Raw genomic sequence first — 6,000 nt, forward strand, 5'->3', positions numbered from 1 at the left:
GTGGAGGTGATCAATGGAGGGGACTTGAGAAGCACCTTACCCTGTCACTTGGCTCTTCCCAGAACAGAAAGTAACTGCTCCCACTGGGGACTTTCTTCAAGCTGACTCAGTGTTCTCTCACAATCCTGGTCAGGATGAGGTGCTAGGTGCTCCTGGAATCAGAACACATCTTTTTGTGTTCTTCTCAGGCCACCTATTTGTGGGCCTGGCTTTGCCCTACCTCTGTATCAATCAACAGGAGCCTCTTCCATGAAGGAGATCTGAAAACAAGGAGTTTCAGAAAGAATTACAAAAGGCCAGTTGTAAATCTGTAAATGACTATGTCGTCCCAACGACCTGACCCAAGAAGCATCACCTGTGTGCCTCTCTTCCACCCAGGTTTTCTATGCTCAAAAAGGTGGCCCTTCCCCAGGTCCCTGCAGGTGAGGCTGGCTGCAAGCTTTGTTCTTGGTTGAGTGATGTTGCTGGTGTTTTCTGCAGTTTCCTGATCAGGATGCTTTGAAATGCTCACTGGTTGGCTCCAGAAGCTCCTGGCACTTCCCAGCCTTCAATGGGCATAACAATGAAGCAGTAGAAGCAGCAGCAGGGATAACAGGTAGCAAGGACATGAGCATGGCGGGAGCAGCTCTATGGTAAAACCGATTAACATGCATCAAATACTTTGCAATAGAGGGTGGTGTCAGGGGACAGAAGAAGCCAGTTCCTCTTTAACACATTTGAGGATCTCTGGGTATTTCTACCTGGTGGGAATGGGGCAAGGAATAATGAGCCACCCAGAGAAAACCCCACACTGTCACATCAGGGATCTCATCTGTTTTCCCATCAACATTTCCCTGTCCCCCGCAATACTTCTTACCAGCAAATTCTGTGGACTCTCATGGCAAGCACTTCAGACCTCACCTTAGATCTCCTCAAATGACAGTCCACAGATAAGCATCACCATCACGTACATGGCTGTGTACCCTGGGCCAAAGTGGGGAACAAGGTGCATCCTGGCTTCCCATGACTCCTAGAAAGCAGTCGAATAGAGAGTTGATGTGTCAGAAGGGAGCGGAGACAAGAGAAAAACGATCTGGAGGAATGTCTCTAGAAGGAGGAAAATATGAAATTACCTCTCAAAATATGAAATTACCTTGTTTGCTGTGAATTCTCTGCACTTCAAGGAAACTTCATTATTATCCACTCTGCGTGTGTGTGTGTGTGTGTGTGTGTGCATGTGTGTCTGTTTCCAGCCAGATATAAAGAGTACCCAACAATGACTCAAGTTGGACTGTAAAGTGCACAATCAGAGTAGATTTGGTAGCTCTGTAAGGGCTTTGGGATAACTCTCAATGTGTCTGAGCTGTAGCCAGGATACTATGGAGGCCTATAGCAGAGCTTTGGGGCTGAGCCATCTGTGCCCCCTCTGGATTCACCTCTGGACCCCAGATGTACTTTCACTGCTTCTCAGTTCTGTTGCTGCCTCTATCCTGGTCACACATGGAACAGGTCAGGTTCTCTGAGTTCCTTTCTCCACCTCCAAGACTACTGTCTTCTCAGCTCTCAGGTACACCTGGAGACAGGGCAGCTGAGCTGACATCCTCACTGTGCATGAAGGTTCTCTTTAGTTTGGTGTTTCTTCTCAGTTTCTTCGGTAATCACCAGCACTCCATCAATACACTGGCCATGGCAATGGTGGAACTGCTGTCCAGTGTGGAGCTCCCTACATGGGATGGACAGAAGGAACAGTGCTCAGACCTTCTTCCCAGAGCCTTCCTTCAGACTTCAGGGGAAAACACCATTTTGCCTCTAGGTTAAGCCTGAAGTATGGACAGAGCTTCCCACTAGCACACAGTCACCTGAAATTCCTACCTGGCTCTCTCCTCCATGGTCCTGTCTGCATCTTCACCAGCCTCCTCTGGTATCATCCTCCAGGGACCATGGGGCCTCTGACAGCTCTTGAAACAGACACAAGAAATCTTAGAAATCTCAGGACTTATGCTTGGCTGTGCTGGCCCTGTGCTGACATGGGCTCTCTGGCTGATTGCCCCCGAGTGCTCCATTGATCCCTTCACCAACCTTCTCCAGCATCCTTGCCCAGTGCTGGGCCATTATCCTCTGCTCTCTACATGTAGCTCAAGCATTGGAGGGCTCCTCAGAGGAGGGAGGACAGGATGACAGTTTTCTCTCTGGCATGATAGATATAATATCACTAACACCCTCAATGTACATACTGGAATATATTACAGGAAGAAGGAACTAGAGAGTGTATCCTTTCCCATCACACCCCACCTACTTGTTTTAGCCTGTGTCTCTTTAGAGTTTTGATTGATTGGCATGATTTTGTTATTTGTCACTGGAAGGCAGCAACACAAGCTCCTTAAGGCTTTAGAAATCCTCTTCTTCAGGCCCTTCCATCCCCACCTTCTCAGTGGGACTCTGGGCACAACCTGGCACTGCCTTCGGAGATGACCCTGATGCTCCCTGGAGGATGAGCTCCTGTCTTGTAAGGACTCAGTGCCTGAATCCTCTCCCTGTATCTTCTCGCTGGGGAAGGGCTCCCGGTTGCAGACCCCAGGAGGATGCGCAGCTGCTTGGGTCTGTAAACCCAGACCTCTCATTGCTCATGTCCTGCATGCTTTCAAAGGTCAAGGCTCGTGAGGATAGGAAGAGTGAGCTAATGGTTCCTGACGTTGTTGTAGTTGCTCTTCTTGTTGCCTTTCCTTTTCGTGGCGATAAAGTTGGGGAATTGGTGCTGCCATCCTCTCTGAATGTCCCCTTTCCAACACGAGGCATAAGCCCCTGCAGTGAGGAGGAGTTTTCCAGGAAGCTACTCTTAAGTGAAAAAAGGGTGGGAGGCACACTATGACTCCTCTTACAGGCTTTCCTCAGATCACCGGGCAGTTCAGAGAGAGTGCACAAAGTGGATGAAGGAAGGCTAGGGGAGCTGGTTACCCTCCTTGTAGGCCATGTACGGTTGGGAGATTTTGTAGGGTCCAGTGTGCAAACTTGCCCTCTGTGATAAAATTGGGGCTGCTTCTTTTTTAAAATTAAGTAAGTGGCCATGGTGTGACTATAATCCCGTTCTCTCAAAGCGTCTCTGAGCTCCTGAATGTTACATCCTAGTAAGAACATTGCAAAAGCAATGTTCAGCTTGGGTTCTAGAGGGATTGAAATCTCTGAGGATCTAAATGTGTCTTGATCATGACGCAGCCATGGGTGTGCTAATATTTCTTTGATGGATGGCCTCATTGTGAGGTCTATTGTCATTAATCTCTTCAAAAGGTCTCGAAGCTCTGGAGACACGGAACATGGGATCCGATAGCTCCAGGATAGGATTTCATCTTTTATTTTGGAAAACACTGTAGCTTTGAAGGGAAAGTAGCCGATAACTAAATAATGTAATAGCACCCCAGTACTCCATATGTCACATGGAAAGACATCATAAGCTTTGAGACCAAAAACTTCAGGAGCACAATATTGTGCTGTGCCACAGAAACCCTTCCACTTCACTCCAGGGGCCAGTTTTTTGCTTAAGCCAAAATCTGTAAGTTTTATATGCCCCTCCCAATCCAGTAGGATGTTCTCGGCGTTGATGTCTCGGTGGGCAATATTTTGACTGTGTATATAGTTGATGGCCAAAGACGGTTCCGTAAATATGCTACATGCCTCTTTCTCATCTAAAGGCCCATACGTGCTGATGTGCTTCCACAGGGATCCTCGGGCTGCGGATTCCATCACAATATAGGTTGTGTGCCTTGTTTCAATGACTTGAAACAACTGTACTATGTTACTGTGGTGTAAATGTTTTACTATGGCAACCTCAGAAATGACTAAGGTGTCTGTCTTTGTGCTCCTTTTCAATATCTTCATAGCCACCATCATCTCAGTCATGATGTGGATAGCCACTTTGACTTCTGCAAAGGACCCTTTATCAATGGTACCCAGGATGTAGTAATCCTGTGCCAGGGTGTTCCCTTCATGACAATGGGTCTCGAGCTCTCTCAACATTATCACACTTCCCTTCTCTTGGTTGGAGTCACCAGAAGCTATAACAAGTAAAGATGGCAGGGAAAACAAATTAGAATTACTTCTAGGATAGCTTGCTGCTAGAGATTCTAAGATTCAAAGTCAGAGATATCTCCAAAGACAAATCTGGTGATGCCTCAAGGGTACAGGGAAACCAGAACAAAGCAAAGACAAACACAGCAGATGCAAAGAAGGAAGAAGGCTCAGAGCAGAAAGAAAGCAAGGGCAATGGAAGACAACACTTTAGTCAGGAAAATGAACATCCCCATTTCAAAAGACAACACATTGACAAGCTTACCTAAGACATCCATTATGAAGGGCAAGCACTAAGTTAAAGCCCAAACTTGAACATCAAGGTAGCTTTACCCAGAAATGCATGGGATGCAACCTGCCCCAGTAGATGGACACAGTATGACCACGGGATGGGGGCAAAAGTTGCAGTGCACCTATGAATAAGAATGAAAATTTGTCAATTTTTTTTCTGGAAATGGATATACTTTGAGGTCACTGTGTTATACGGAATAACATATCCCAACAGAGACAAATACCATAAATTTTTCCTTATATGCAGGATCCTGGTAGTTTGAGGCTGGACTAAAGGAAAGGAGAACTATGTGGGGACTGGAGGATAAAAGAGAAGATGAGATAGAGGGTAAAAGAAAGTGACAAAGTCAAAGAGAAGTCAGGAAAAGAAATATAGACGTTGGCCAGGCAGGAATGCCACTCAGGTTTCTCCTCACATTTCATCCCAGCACTTGGGAGGCAAGGCAGGCAAATCTCTGAGTTTGAGGCTACCCTGGTCTACAGAAAAAGTCCCAGGTTGGCCAAGGCCACACAAAGAAACCCAGTCTACAAAGAACAAGAAAACCAAACCAAAGTAAAGAAGGAAAGAGAAAGGAGAAAGGAAGGCAAAAAAAAGAAAGGAAGGAAGGAAGGAAGGAAGGAAAAGAAGAAAAGAAAACAGATGGATGTTAATCCAGAAAGCAAAATGAAAAAAATTAAACAAAAAAAAAGAAGATGGAAAAGCTATAAACAAATACCACAAATGAATAAAGTTATATAAACAGAAATCCAAACCTCTGAGCTCCTGGAAAGAAAACAGCAGGAAATAACTCACTCTGTGTAGGTATAGCTGATGTTCAATGTCAAAATCCAAACAATTATCAAATTCCAAGTCTGATCCAACCACCAACCACCAAGACCTACAATCACCACCAAACAGCTCTCTGTACAGAAGGACACAGGACAGTCCAGACAGAGAATTATTTGATCAGCTGTTGGTCATTCCTCACAATGGCTCTCTGTGACATCAGAGCATTGGTGATCACTCAGAGCTGGCACAGCCCACAGTGGCTTTTCTCACTCCTTGGTACCAACAGGTTCTATCTGTTACCGTTCATTTCACTGTGAGCAATGACCTGACAAAAGGCACCTTAAAGGAGGGAGAGCTTTATTTAGACTCATGGTATGAGGGGTTTTCTGGGAATGTTGGGGTTTCCCCACTGGGGATTTAGTCTCATGTCAAAAGGAATGTTTTTAGATGGAGGTGGAGACAAAACGGATTGGAAGGACATCTAGATATTTCCAGAAAATGAAAGAGCAAGAAATATGACCTCTCTCTGCCTTCCTCGCTCCCCCCTTCCTCCCTTCTCTTCCTTCCCTACCTTCTTCCCACTCTCTCTCTGCCAGATGTCCCAAATTTCTCTCTCTCCTTCTCCCTCTCCTTCCCTCCCTCCCCACCTCTCTATCATCTCTGCCACATGTCCCATCTTCCGTCCTGCCTCAGCCAACAGCATCTTATTGACTGATCATGTTCCCATGCAGTACAAGAACTTCTCTATATAGACAGTATATCAAGAATGAACATGAAAGACTAGAGGATTAGGAAACGTCCGATCCTAAACATGTATAAGAAATGGCCCATTTATGAATAAGCATAATGTTGTTATGTATTAGCCGTATAAAGCTTACCATGAGATACACCATCCTTCA

At 45.7% G+C, this 6,000-nt stretch overlaps 2 pseudogenes; both read right to left on the bottom strand.

Moving 5' to 3' along the window:
• LOC114630053 overlaps positions 1 to 2,600 on the bottom strand; it is a 60,130-nt pseudogene extending 57,530 nt beyond the window's left edge.
• Positions 2,601 to 3,181: 581 nt separating this feature from the next.
• Positions 3,182 to 3,990, bottom strand: LOC114630054 (annotated as a pseudogene).
• Positions 3,991 to 6,000: the final 2,010 nt, after the last annotated feature.

Source organism: Grammomys surdaster, unplaced genomic scaffold (assembly GCF_004785775.1).
Source record: "Grammomys surdaster isolate TR1022 unplaced genomic scaffold, NIH_TR_1.0 325, whole genome shotgun sequence".
Lineage (NCBI taxonomy): Eukaryota > Metazoa > Chordata > Mammalia > Rodentia > Muridae > Grammomys > Grammomys surdaster.